At 39.7% G+C, this 15,148-nt stretch overlaps 1 protein-coding gene across 1 annotated transcript in view; it reads right to left on the bottom strand.

Annotated features, from left to right (window-relative positions):
• Window positions 1-15,148, bottom strand: part of ppp2r2ba (protein phosphatase 2, regulatory subunit B, beta a) — a 49,638-nt gene that overhangs the window by 25,509 nt on the left and 8,981 nt on the right. The gene's annotated exons all lie outside the window — the stretch shown is intronic.

Below are 15,148 nucleotides of genomic sequence, written 5' to 3'. Positions count from 1 at the left end.
TTCTGCCTAAATCTCTTTTGAAGCCTCTAACAGGTTTTCATTCAGTGTGGCCCTGCAAACCAATCCTGTCCAACATTCCTGCCCCTGATGAAGGAAAGCGTCCAGGTTTAGCTTTCCACAACACACAGCATGTTTTATTTTGTGCTCTTAGGACGTGAAGGAAAAGAACCAAAAGTAAGAATCTGAACACAAGCCAGACGCTCATTAATAAGATTAGCGAGGTCGACCGTCTGCTCCTCTTTCTTTGAAAAGATCTCATTTCCATGCTGACTTTAATAAAAGGGCACACATCGAGCCTCCTTGGTCAACCCTTAATCTTCTGATGAGCGTGTGTGTGCGTGCGTGTGTGTGTCATCAGTGTGTCGCACATTCTCGCCCTTATCTACTCACTTTACTCTAAATCTCTGTTTCCACAAAGGGACTGGGTATCTTCCCTGCATGGTGCAGCAGCAGCAATCAAGAGATTGCGGAGTCCTCTCTCCTAAATGCATTAACTGTCTAATCCGCAGGAACCGTTTGCACATGCGGTCCTCAGTTCCTCTACTAATGGGAATCTGGCTGTGAAGGTGGTGGGCTGTTCATAGGTGAAAGAAAAGAAAGGGGGGACTTTCCTACATATGCTATTTTACACCCCATCACCCTCCAACCTCCATCTCCATCCCTGAATACATTACGTGGCATTATCCGTGGGGGGTGGGGGGGACAATGAGGGTGGGAGGCCTCCGATTCCCGTGTTTCTGTATTTACACTCCTGTGCTTCTCTAATGAAATCTGCGGAGAAATGCTGCCATCCTTGACCCTCTTAGCTCTAACCGAGTGGCCAGCTCCGACTTCCCATCTCTATCAATATTTAAACAGGATTTACGAGGACAAAAGAAATACACAAAGACTAAGTTACAGCCGAGCAGAGCGAATGGAAATTGAAAGTGAAACAATGCGCTCGTCAGAATGAAGCCACACGGGTGAGAGGTTTCAGTTTTTTGTAAGATCTGGTGGAGTGGGGGGGAAGGAGGGAAGAGGAGGTGAACAAGATGGGATGCACGACAGGAGGAGCAGCAAGAGGGAGCAGAGGGAGCTGCATGAATTATAAAGGAGTAAGTGGAGAAAAAAAACCACTTCATCACTATCACCATTTCACTTGTGTATTTCTTTGTACACGTATGCACATCCAAATTTTCAAAATACCAGATTGCATGAGTTCCCAACCGTTTACAGATTGACTTAGCAGCAGAGAATTACCGCAAAACTTGGAGAATCTGCAGACAAAACTACTACTATTGTGTTTCAAACACTAATACTTCAAGAAGTCTTGCTTTGCAGTTGGCAAAACGTTATACGTGTCAGAAAATCAACTTTGCACGTCACCTCAAAGTAGAGGTGTGCAATACTGCGTATTTTGGTATCGATCTGATACAAATAACATACAGGAACGTATCACAGATGCCAATACCGATACCGATACATTTTATTTAAATTTGATATATCATCAAACTTCAGGCCTTCAGTTGTGTTTGTGGTTTTTTCCTTTGTGTTATTTTGTTCAAATGTGGGATAGCATTCAGACAAAGTTTATGTTTATGTAAAAGAATACTTTAAAAACCTATTAACAGGATTTAAATAAAAGTGAAAAACAATAGTAGTAAAAAGCAAACCAAAAGAGAAATGATTTTAGAGGTGGAGCTGAGAAACTACAATACAAAACTGAACTAAAAATTTACAAAGAAAGTCTGAAACTGAAGTATTGGTCTTACATTGATCCAGTATTGATCCAATTGAATGGTTTAATATCACAGCATGGCCGTGAATAGCCAATTTAATACGACAAATCACAGGGAAATTAAACTTCCAAATGTGCTGTTTAGAGACTGAACAATCAAATGCATGTCACGCTTGTCTGATTTGTATTTACAAATTTTGCATCACTGATTTGTTTGCTTGCAGTCTAAAATATAAAAAGAATCACTACGGAGGACGTGACAAAAATATCAAGAGTACAAGTAGCTTGTAAAAAAAAATTCTGAGCACAGCATTTACTTTGTAAATGGTTCAATCACAAGGTCTCATTTTCAGATTCATTTTTTTAAAAAATAGCAAAAACCCATCACCTCAGAACCTCCAGCAAGCCGTTCTACTTTGTTACCCCACTTTTCTCGCTCATTACACCCATCAGCCACTCTGCTGGCTACGAAACCAGCGCTGGAGCATTCGCAGCTTTTCTTGCTGTGCATTAGACTTTGCAGGAAATGCTCGGGGGGCCACCAGAATTGGAGAGCGTGTCCTCGATTCTCCTCGACCGTTTGGACAAAGTGGGTTAAATTAGGCTCGAGCGACACCAAACATAGGGACAGAGTCACACGGCAATGATATTTTAGTCATGCCCAATTGGTTTCTCTGATGTGTGGTAATTGTTTGACCTGTGGGGGGATGCAGGTGTGAGTCAGGGGGCGGGGGTGTACAAGCGGTAAAGATGCTGCCTGCATACCAAGCAACGCATGTATGTTCACATGGAGTATGCATATTCCAGCAGCTGTGCAACAAAATACGTCCTTGTCGCCACTGCAATTACCTCATATCTCATGGCTACAGTCAATAACGTATTGAGCAGATAATGATGTTGAGGCTTAAATAGGTAAAAATATTGACTTTTTCATCCTTTAAGTCCAACAAATACGACAGTATGATAAATCATCGAAAATCAGTTTTACGTTAACATTAGTGGTGGTTTAAATTCAATAAGTGTAAATAATGAAAGTACAAATGAAAAGAAAAAAACATTAATCCATGTACATTTGCTTTTTAGACTTGATAATTATTTAGAGGTACAAGGAGATATTAACTCACCAAAATATATATTGACAAAGTCTTTCTAACGTATTCCTCAGCTATGAAGCCCAAAAAAACACCTAGTATCAGTCTTTTTCAGACTTTTATTTTGAAGTACCGATAAGAAAGGAGGAAGTGCTATCAAGACCTTGGTCTGATCTGTGTTGTGACTTCCTAAACAAGGAACTTAACAAAAGGGCTACTGCAATTTATTTATTTTTTTGTTTGTTGAGTCTGGACTTCATTTGATTACCTCTAGTAATCAAATCTTTATCCTGAACAAACCAGAGCTGAATAATTCTACACAACGCTTATTTAATACACAGAGTGACATTAGTGTGGGTTGTTTTGCGTGTTTCGACCTGTCTGCCATGGGGCATTTCTTACCAGCACCAACGATTAAGAGCCAAAATAAATGTCATAAGAAAGCAACATATTATTTATTGTTGTGTGAAATTGTTATGAGGTGTATCATGATTCTGGATGTTTGATGCCATGACTGACAACCAACATTTATTTATCAGGTAATTTTCTACAACTAATCACAGTCTGCTGTAAAGAAATGTGTTTTTATGACTCCAATAAATAATATTTGCAGACAGGGAATCGCTTAGAGCTGTTTTGGTTTGATGAATTTGGTCATAATCTGTTATATTTCATAAATCAACAGGCCCTTGAACCGCAACTGGATTAAGAGCCAAAATAAATACTGCATCCTGTACATTTATTTCCCCATCAGGCTCATAGGAAGTGTATTTAAGGAGCTGCCTTTCGGCATCTCAGTGTTGATCTTGTGGCTCGGAGAAATTCTCTGGTGTTTGTCTTCCATACTTTACCTTGTTCTGGAACTCTGCATGCACCGCTCCTGGAAACATACTTACCATAGCATTCACCTCTTCTGCACCACACAAATGTCCTCCAAGAGGAAAACATTCTGCAAAGTGTGAGGAGCAGAAATCTTTCTATCGTCCATACACGCCTCCAAGCCAACAACATGTACTGTTTGGAACAATACTAGTGAGGATTCCTCAAGATTTATCACAAATCTCTGCAACCACAGCCTTGTTCCCAGTTTATGTAAGCAAATACACACTTAACTTGATCATTTGGAGAGGTTTAATTATAAAGCTTGTGTTTAATTTGAGTACTTTCAATCTTGAGCAATCATGGTGTTGTGCCCAGTGCATGTTTCCCAATAAGCTTGACCGTCTGTTCAACCATGGTTATTTACCAATCAACACAATTTTCCTTTTCAAGATCAATGACCTCAGAGAACAGCAACAATAAGCACAATCACAATTTAGAAAATGTAGACTTGGATGTTTTGAAAGCTTGCAGATTCCCCAAAAGTTGCACACAAAGAAATATAAAGGTAACGTTCCGTAATTTTGAAAGAGATTTTTTGACATAAAAAGTGATAAAACTGTAATATTTCAAGATTGTGAGGAAAGGAAATACGCATTTAAAACTCCCTGCTGTAGAAAGGTAAATCTGCTGTTAGGAATCTCTCCGGTAAAGCCTATTTAGGTTCTGAGTCAATCTGATACAGACAACCTGTATCGCATGGCACTTGCTGACGTTGTGGGTGCTACATTTTCCTCCCCGTCACTAGTTTCAGGGTGTCTCTGTGTTTTCAAACAAATCACAATGATAATAATTAAGTAGCTTAAGATACTCCCTCCAAAACCTTCATTGCCTTTCATTAGCCAGGCATCCCACCCTGGCATTAGGAGCAGCTAAACACATAGGGGTAATAGGATTGTCCCGGCAGTCCATCTGTCACGGGACTAAGGAGGCTGCGAACCTCTGAGAAGCATCGCCCATTCCCTGCGTGCACCTTCTAAAGCCTGCCCTTTTTCTTCACGCCCCCCTCCCTCGGAGATATTTATTCATCCTTAAGTCATAACCTCTGCTGAAGTAAAACACGCAGCAGCTCGAGTGTGTAAATGCCACAAGGACTGAGCAGAATGGAATAGAACACTCCACTTAAACTTTATAACCTTCTGGGTCTTTAATACCATAAAACGCCGCTTCTGTTCCATTAATAGAGCACAGATGGAGATGCATGGCGGTAGGTGTGTGAATGGAGCGCGAGACGGTTTGTGGGGGGAGGGATTCGGAGAGTGAGAGCGGCGGGCCCAGGATGAGAAAGATAAAAAAGATGGATTCATAGTTTTGGAAGAGGGTATTAAATCAAGCCTGGAGGCTGTCTTTAAATCAGCAAGCTTTACTCTTGGTGTCTTTCCAATTACATCAGGATGAGACTAATGCTCTGCTGCTCTGAGACTTCGGACCAGCAGGATTGGATTCTCCTCTACCCTCCCCCACCCCACCGCAACTCTCCCTGCCTCCCTTGATAATAGATTAATTGAAAAGAATTTGTGTACAATGATTAGCACAGGACAGAGCTTTTTGGATGAAAATTAATCAACTGTAACAATTTCATTTGCGGCGGGCTCGTCTCTTTCATTTGTCCTGCTGCAGGATGAACAGATGCACATGTCAGACATATGGAAGCCAATCAGGAAACATGCATGTTGCATCACAATGACGCCAGCAACAAAGCAGAGCTACCTGAGAGGTGAAGAAGCATGGAGACACACACACATGCACGCGCACACACACCCACACACACACAATGCCGACTATGATTTGTTTGGTGAACACACAGTGTACTCTTGCTGAGAGGAAACGATGCCACTTAACAGAAAATCGTTGCATTGTGCCTGCCCTGGTTGCTAGGAAACAGCAATTGAACTGCCATTGCAACACAGCATAAACAGATGCCCACGTAATTGGACAATTAAGATCTTACAACGCCATTATTTTTGCTCATATTAATCTCAATAATAATAATAAAAAAAAGATTCAAGCGCATCCCGACACATTTTCTACCAGTTGGGTTAATGGGACAAACATGTTCAGAGGAAAGCTGGATTTCATTACGGACATGATTAGTGGCGCGTAAAAGAAAGCGACGAGGAAGGCGAGGCAGCAGAAGCATGGAAGACGCTTCGCGCTGCCTTGAAGGCTCGCACTGACGCTGTTTATGGTGTTAAGTATGCTATATTTATCCTCCAGCACTTTCCTCTACGCGGCCAGATGAAAGACTGGCCCGTCGAAAGTAGGTTAAGCAGGTTAGTGAGTGACTGCGACGCCGCCCTCCCTACGCATAACCAGGAATCCGTGCAGAGCTTATGTTCAGCACCACGGACAGCTCTCCACAAAACACAGGCTCTGTGAAATAGACGTACATGATGAGAACAAGGCATAAAACAGTAAAAGAAAAAAAACACATCTTCACGTTAGAAAAGTATTCCCAACCTGTGAACTTTTCTACGCTGTACTTCCCGGTGGGGTTTTTATGGAATTGACCAACCAGATGTGCGGACACACGATTTTCAGATCTTTTGTTTGAAACCCACTTTACTCCAATGCAGCTAATTAAAAACCTTTGTGGAGTCAAATGATTAGTAGACAGAGTCGATCCTTTTGAGATTTAAAATAAACACAGTCTGGTGGAAATAAAAACATCATGAAAAAGCAGGGAATGCTTCAGACAGATGAAGGATCAACTTCTGGAGAAGTTAATAGGAAGGTTAAGAATATGAACCTATACTCCAAACAGTGTTCAAATTTAACTTCTGAAAATGGAGAGAAAATGCCACAACTACAAACATTAGTGAGCAAACAGCGTGGATTAGAGATCCACTCCACAAATCTGGACTTTTCTGAATGCAGGTCTCCTGGCCAGACGAGAACAAAACAAAATCTTTTGGTCCACAAGCTGATTCTGATTATGTGTGGAAGAAAAACTGACTTTTACATCGCCCTGAACACACCATCCTTGTTTTAAAACATGGAGCGCTGTGCCCGTTCTTTAATTGTCGCAGGAAATCACATAAAATCCCAATAAACTTCCGTATGTGGTTGCAATTCAAATTAGGGGACAAAAATATATATAAAAATCTGATACTAAGAACAGTTGTTTTTTTTTTACTTCAGAGAATTTCATTCAAAAAGCAGCAACAGTCTTTCTCACTACAAACTAAAGACGTTACCAGTTAAACCACCGTCTTTTATGCCAGTCACATGTGGGCAGCCATTTAAAATCGACAGTGTCTAATCAACAAGAGCTAATATCACTGATCAGAACAGCAGCAGTGTAGAAACGCCCTGACCCGTCCTCCGATCGCACTCCCTCCCCCTTTTTTTGTTCACTATGGCTTGCCAGGAAGGTTTCCCTGCAGCCATTGAGTCATGGTCCAACCAGCCCCATGTGACAAAGGAGCATGTTCTCAGTGCACCTCGGCTCAGGAGTTACCTCCCCTCCCCAAAAACACACAAACACACACGCCTGTGCGCACACACACACACGCACACACACACAGAGCACAGAATTATTCCAATAGTGCAGTCTATCAACAACAAAGACAAAAAACACATGCACCAGTGTCACACATAGGCTGTAATCTCCAGGAAAATCCCATTTGGCAGAGCAGCTGCCAGCGTGGATCACAGATAGGCTGTAGTTGTGGTGCCCATGGGGTGGCAAGCTGTCCGTCCACACTCTTCTAGCAACTAAAGGCAAACAAACAGACGCATGAAAAGGACGTGCTTTAAAACAGGAACAGTCCCTCCAACAGAGATGATAAATTCTTGCCACTTTAATAGAAGCATGTCGATAATCGCCACGGGCCGGTTTCTCATTTAGAAAGGGCTTAATTTTTATTGCTCCAATATATTGATCTGGTAGGAGGAGGCCCGGGCAGTACTGCAGCCTCGGGGACTGGGACATTTGTGATGCAATGAGAGGGGACATTTTCTCGCACGATGCCAACCGGTGTGTCCATCTGTGAGTTTACCGTTCTGGCTTTCTGTCAGAAACAGGTTCTGTGTCACTGAACCTGAGAATTAGGTATAAGCTAACTTTTTTCCCCTCTCTATTTCTTTCTTTCTCTCCTTCTTTCTCTCTTTCCTTCTATACACAGAGATCAGACAATCCTACAAAAAGTTAATAAGCAAAAAGCTTTAGCAGTGAGGAGGCAATGTTACAGCACCACCAGCTGGCTAGAAAGAAACATTACACTTTTAAGCTTTCGTGGTGAATAAAATAATATAAAAAATACAGAATTTCCTCCAAAAAGCTTCAGAATCCGTGCACTGGTTAAACACCAACTAGATGTCTTTGTCTAAGTATTAGTAGGAACGATCAGGACAGTCAATGAAGATCACAATGTGCCAATTACATCATTTTATTCATCGAAAGAGTACAAAAAATGTTGATGTGCACTTTTATAGATCTTATTGTCGTATGAAAGAGTCTGAATTAATTTGGAACCTCTGCGGTTAACCAGCTAGAAAAGAAATCTGATAATCTCGATTCCAGCAGTATATTTAGAAACTTTTTTTTTCCTGACAAATTTCACAATAAATTTTTGGTTTCATAATCACAGATATCATGCTGTTTCTTTATTCTGAGTTGGTGAAAGACTGGTTTAAATGCGAAATTAAAAGACGAAAATACAAGTGATGAGCGGATGTCATTGTAAGATACTAATGCGTAAATTAAAGCTGAATTCTGAAACATTCAACGTAATTAAGGTCCATCAGGTAATCCACTTAAATGGAGCATCTGTTCTTGTGTAAAGGAGAGTGCTCACATTGCTAAGGGTTAATTCAATAAGTATTCAAATTTGTGTCCATATGTGCAGAAAGCTGTGACTGTTTCTTCTTCTCCAAGCTGAGGACAATTCTGTTTTCTGTCACTTATTCTACACAGTCACTGTTAAAAAAATCTGTTAAATGTCTGAAGGTGGGGGAAAATGTAAGCCTTTAAAAATTACAGAAAGCATCACTTTTCAAAGTGCTTTGAGGCTCTGATTAAAATTTTCAGACACGTCTGATTATATTCTAGAGTTGTGTTTGGTTCTAAATTAAATTTCACACAAGTCAGTCATGTAAATTTTTGAATTTATCATTTAGCTTACTTTCTCATAGTGATATGAGACTTGGTACACTGGTAAAACTTCCTAAGACCTACACAAAACTTCCCTATGTTCTACAACAAACAGGAAGTCGGCCATTTTGAATTGAATGATTTTGATTGTTTCTAGCCTCCTTGTTTACTCACACTCCTCCTTGGTTTTGATTGATGGGCTTGAAATCAGGTGAGTCAGCTCATAAGGCATAAGAGATCTAAAAATATCAAAATCTAGACTTTTTCAACATGCTGAAAGGGTTTGGCCAGGCCTCAATCTTTAACAACATGCCAAAACAATTGTATTTGTTGTAATCCATACAAAGAAAGTAACAGAGGCACAAAACTTCCAGTGATTGGTAAGAAAATTTAATGTTTTATTTCAAAAGTAAAACATATATAAAGGTCCATATTTGGGTATTTTGGCCTGTGACTGCAAAATATTGTTAAATATTAGATCAATTAATCACAAACTAGGTCAGGCTACCATCCAGTGGAGCCGCTCAGAGTATTCATCGTGATGAGATGAGTGAGTATTTGTCAGCAGAAAAAAACACCTGCAGCTCTGAGCAAGAAATCATATCATTATCAGGTCGTTACACACGGTGTCTCTAAGTTGTAACTATTAATGTTTCAATACTGCGCTATGGCAGGTTTTGCTCGGTTGGAGATCAAATCACTTATGGCACAGTACCAGATACACAAAAACGTGATACTAGAGTATTATTTACTTAAGGCAATTTTGATGTAAGGATTAGGTTTTTGGATAGCGGAATAAAAAAAAAAAATCATACTCATTTGTCTTTAATGCAAGCTTTTGTAGACATTAAAAATGATACAAATCTAACTCCAGATCTTTCCAGACTTTCTGATTCCTTGTGAGAAGCCTTTTATTAGTAATACAAGTTACTTGACCATGCCTGTTTATCTGTAGTGGCATTAGGTTACATTTCAATCAAGTGTCTAAGTTTACAGTACACGAGGCAATCTGCAGTCTTATATTACAACCATGTAATACAAGAAAAAATGTCTAACAGGAAACCACAAAGAGAAATTTGTGGACAAAATGGGTCTCCATTCCTGGGTAGAAGATACCGTCTCCCGGTGTGGCATGTGACAGCATCAATAAGGGATCCATATTTTGTCCGTTGATAGTTTCAGAAACTGATCAGAACTAATTACTCTGGTGGCTCTGAGCAAAACCAGCTGCCAGAGGAGAAGACGTACAGGGAGCAGCTTTGTGATTTGAGAAGTCAGCGCAAACTTATCGGGAAACGTGTTTACATAAACAACCCGGCATGCATTTCCGAGGCGAGTTGAGCAAAAGGGGGGTAGTGGGAGAGCATCCTTTTCTTTCAGGCAGGAAAGCCGTTGAAAAAGCCAGGAGGACAGGAAGTGACGGTCAGGCAGGGAAAGGAGCTCTGCGGTCAAATATTTTCCTGGTGCAAACCAAGTCATGTAACCAAAACATTCAGCACTATGTCAAGGACGAGTCAAAAGGGCATCAGTGGGAGTACTGATTAAAGTCATTTACATAGAGCGCCTTACAAAAGGATCTCACATGTCACATTGAACATTGCAACCACAAACTACAATGTGATTAATGGGGATTTTTTATAGACCAGATAAGGACTGAGTCGGGAGTACTTATAAAGTAAAATGAAGGGAAGGATGGGTTTAAAACATATAAAACTTTGAAATGATGTGGCATCACCTCGATGGTTCTCTGGACCTCTAAAACAAAACTGTGTTGAGCCATTTTTTGTCCATTTAAGCTGGAACTTCTTTTTTCTGAGCTTTGCACAGCTAGAGAGAGGATTTTTTATTTTATTTTTTTGTCAATTATTATTTAGGATACAGGTCAAGCGCAGTCAATTTGGATACAAACAGCAATTTTCAAGTCTTGCCATAAATTCTCAAAAAGCCTGGACATTTATTACCACTTGATTTGATGTAAATCACACATTCCAGCGCTAGCTGAATGTCACTGTTTTGCTGGAAAGTGAATTTTTGTCTAGTTTTCAAGACTTTTGCAGCTTCTCACTGGTTTTCTTCCTGAATTGAAATAAGTCATGATGCTGCCACTTCCATGTTTCACTGTGGGCATGGGTTGTTAGTTTTCCACCACACAGCATTTCACAATGTGTTGTGCTAAAAAATATTTTTTATAATTTCATCATGCACATAAAATCCCAGTAAAGCAGGGTGAATTCTGTGGTGATAGTACAACAAAATGTGAAAAGTTTCAAGAGGTAGGAATACTTTTCTTCAAATATACATGACAATGTTGTATTATTAAACTCGGTGAGCTGGCAGAAGAAAAAGGAAGTTATGCAAAAGAAGAAGTGCTAAGCTTCTATCGAGAGCCGCTGTATCGCACTAATCAGAAAGTGACTTGCTCAAGTTTGAGGTAAACAAAATCAGTCCCTGTGCATGGACAGCTTGGCCTAGTTACACACCGTCAATACTAATGACATCAGCACACAAAGTATCACTATGGAAACCTGGAGGCCTACCCCACACCCGTCCGTACCACCGGCAGACAGAAGAAAATGCTTTACTGGGGATGTATAAAAAAAAGGGGGTGGGGGGGCAAAGGTGAGGGGACTTGAAACAGAGCTAAAGGAAGGAGGCGATGAATGAGAGTCAAGATGAGGATGAAGGAGAGGAATGAGCCAAAACGTTAGATAGAGAGGAAAAGAAAAACGTGTTGGGGTGGTGGGTTGGTAAGCAGAGGTTGGTTAATTGCCAGCGGGGTATAAAAAAACAAAACAAAAAACAGGCAGAGCAGTGTGTCAGAGCCAAAGGCTGAGACTGCCGGAAAAGAGCTCCTTCCTCCAAACAAAAATCTGCACTCTCATCTTCCCTGCTCCCCTCGTAAGCACCGCCACCCCATCCATCACACGCTCGGCTCCACTTTGCTCCTAGAATGAGCCGCACTTTCTTTCAAACGCCCCAGATGGGCTCCGTTAAAAGATGGCCCCTCGCCGTATGTAACAGCCACATCATAGTTTTATCTCTGGCGAGTGGAAGTCGAGAGGCAAGGCAGAACGTGGGTCACTTCAGCCTGAACGAAGGAAAAAACTACAAAAAACCCCCCAAAAAAACTCTCCTTCAAAGGACCCGTTGATTGGAGCATGTTGGGTTTCGGCCCCTAAAAATATTTACTGTAAGCTATTTTCAAGCGTAAAATTGGCTGCTGGTGGGAAACCTAATTTGAGCTCAGTACCCCACTTTGTCTCACAGCAGGCCTACAAACACACTTCATGCTTTAGGTGGGTCACAGAGCCATTTGAGCAAATCAGTGTGAGCAGATCAGAGAGTCGGGGTTACAGAAAGTGAACAAAACTGAGATTAACTGAATGAGAGCAAACTTCCTCTCGCTGCTGCATTTTTACAGGTAGCTGCTGTGTCAATTTACTAAAGGTTTACAGTTCCAGATTCCAGTCAAGCAACAAGTTATCCATGATTCTTGTCCTCTTTAAAATGCCAGGAAGGATTTTCGTCATCTGTGCATCAAAAGCCCCGGCAGAAAATATGGGCGTCACCTTTTGGTAGATGTTCAGTCATTTGTTGTACTGGAAATACGTTTGGGCTTTTGTTCGTAAAAGCGTTCAAAAACAATTTCTTATCTACTTCAAAAAGAAATACGAGGTGCTTTTGGTCGGTCACATAAAATCCCAATAAAATATGTTGTAAAAGTAAAAAAAAAAAAGAACAAACAAAAGAAAAAAACGCCAAAATTGAAGAGGTTACAGAGTGTGAGTACTTTTGCTCTTGCTGATTTTAGAGGTAAACAGTTTTTGACTGCACAGAAATGCAAAGTTTAGAGCTACAGATTCCATCAAATATAGTTTTCATAAGCCTTATCCGTTTGAAATAAAGAATATCTTTAGTAACCTGCATATACTTGACATGCAAAGTTTAATAAAGTGCAACTCCTGTCAAAAAATAAATAAATCACAACCACTGACATCTTTAAAGCATTATTGGCCAAATCATTTCACAATATATTATGGGGAAATGGGACTCCACTAAATAAAGTTTACCAGCAGGAAGTTATATTCAGTTATTTTGATTTGATCAGGGATCATAATTTAACCACATAGCATAAAAGTCAACTTGACCAAAGTAAATAAAAATCCAAATAAAAGGAAATGTTTCCGAGCGCTAAAGTAAAATTAAATTAGATTATAATCTCTATCTTAAAAGCGAAAATTAAGAAGAAATTTGTAGAATCTCTTACACAGCTCATGAAAGAATGTTTTTAGGGGTTTTTTTTATATATATATTTTTATTTCTTCCCAGTTTTATTTTCAATAAACCTGAAAATAAAAATCCAAAGAATCCAAGATCACCTAAAACCTGAGGACGTTCTGTAGTAGTTCTGATTTTTTTTTTTTTATTTGGTCTTAATGCCATGAAATATTTCCAAATATAAAAATGATTCTTTGCCTTTTGATCTGGAAAACACAGTGCTATTAATTTCAACAATTTTACAGATTGTTTTTGATTGGACGGCCCTCCAACGTAGCGATTCTATTTGCTTTGACAGGCGTTGCAGTCCGAAGTTGTATTTGATAGGAAAGTACAGAATGGACTCATTTTCTTTTTGTTTCAGCTCATCTTTCCAACGGAGATTGTGTCCACTGAATTAAATCATCTTGACTTTTGCTGTCATTCACAACTGTTGAGATAACTTTTGATCTGCCAGACTGTCAGTCACGTTTGCCTAATCCCACAGTGTGGTGTCGATGTCATGGACAGATTTTATAATCTTATGAAAGTCCAATGAGAAAAAGCTTGGAAAAAAGCCGCAGTTGGAGGAGAAAAAAAGAGCAGAAATGGATGGTTGGGAAAAAATTCAACATGAAAGCAAGTATCAAGTCCTGTTCAGCTGTAAACCAACTTGTTTAAAGTTTTTTTAGTAATGTATCTGCTGCTTCAAGATATTAAAGGAGGCTGAGAGTCATTTGTTAATAATTACCCAGAATCAATTTGAGCCACATCTTAGTGATCTATGTTATTCACTGTCATACCTTGTAATATTCACACATTAAATCAGATTGGGCCTCAAGCTGGACCTTTGGATTCATATATTTAGGCAAATTATAGATGATGTTGGTGTGTTTGAGTCATATTTAATACCTTATAAAAACAATTCATGTTTAAAAAGGAATTTTCTTTAATTTTTTTTACTTGATTAAATGCTTTAACTAGAAAAAAAAATCTCAGAGCAATTTACTGGAAAGGTGACAAGCCTACGTGTGACTCTTAGAAGCAGAGAAAACAAAGTTCTTGATCAGACCTGAAATATAACAGGAGGCATAGCCTAGAAAATAATCTTTTGCTTAGCAACCCTATATATTGGTCCTTTCAGAACCACTACAATACAGCAGCATATCAGTTTCAGCAAAGTTAGACATGTGGACAGATGGAAGAGCATAGGATTCTCACAGTTAAACGAGAATTGGCAAAACAAACAAATAAAAAGTCGGCCATTTTCACAAAAAGAAAATGCCTGTCAGTGAGTGTTTACTGGAGAATGCATTCAAACATTTTTTTTTTAATTTTCTGCAGCTTTCTCCACGGCACATTTGTTCTAATCCATTTCTATTTTTTTTATCATGCTGATAGTTAGGCATTTTCCTAATGTTGAGCTCAAGTTTATCATCTTTGTTTCATACCATCAGAAACGTGTAAAAAATAAAATAAAAATAAAAAATTATAATAATCAAGTGAAAACGGGGGCTCACCAACATGGCCGACAGTAACCTTGTTTGGATAAGTTTATAGGACATTTCCACAAAGTAGTTATCTTACTTAAAAAAAGAACTTTAATAGTCGTAGCTTTAGTTTGTGATATCATGTGAGTCAGTGTTTTATGTCATGTAAAGCAGCGTTAGACAGAAGGAGCAGACTGGTACGGGTGCAGTTTTCGGCCTCAGACTGTATTAGGCTACATTATTAATCTATTGCCAAGTCTCCTGTGTAGAACAGTATTCAGACATAACAGTAAAAGCTTTCAGCACAGTGTAGTGTAAGAAGAAAAGAAGCTCCTTCCCTCTCTCGTCCTCTCTGTTTCTCACACCACATTACATCGTGGAAACAATAAGGGCCTCCATCAACAGCCACAGCTTCTCTAAACTGTGTTTCGGGAGTGATCCCTGCTTCATCTCGAATGTTATTGCACGGGTTATTTTACACAGGCGATATCTTGATGTCTCAGCAGCAAGGAACGACTATTTTTAGGGCTGTATTAAAAACTATGCTGGGAAACTATAAAAAGGGGCAGGTAAGGTGAGACCTAGTAGGACCTCGGCCATTGTTCCAGTTTAAAGATAA

The sequence above is a fragment of the Gambusia affinis genome, linkage group LG09, assembly GCF_019740435.1.
Source record: "Gambusia affinis linkage group LG09, SWU_Gaff_1.0, whole genome shotgun sequence".
Taxonomy (NCBI): domain Eukaryota; kingdom Metazoa; phylum Chordata; class Actinopteri; order Cyprinodontiformes; family Poeciliidae; genus Gambusia; species Gambusia affinis.
The sequence above is the reverse complement of the archived record's forward strand: the minus strand, read 5'-3'. Positions and strand labels throughout refer to the sequence as shown.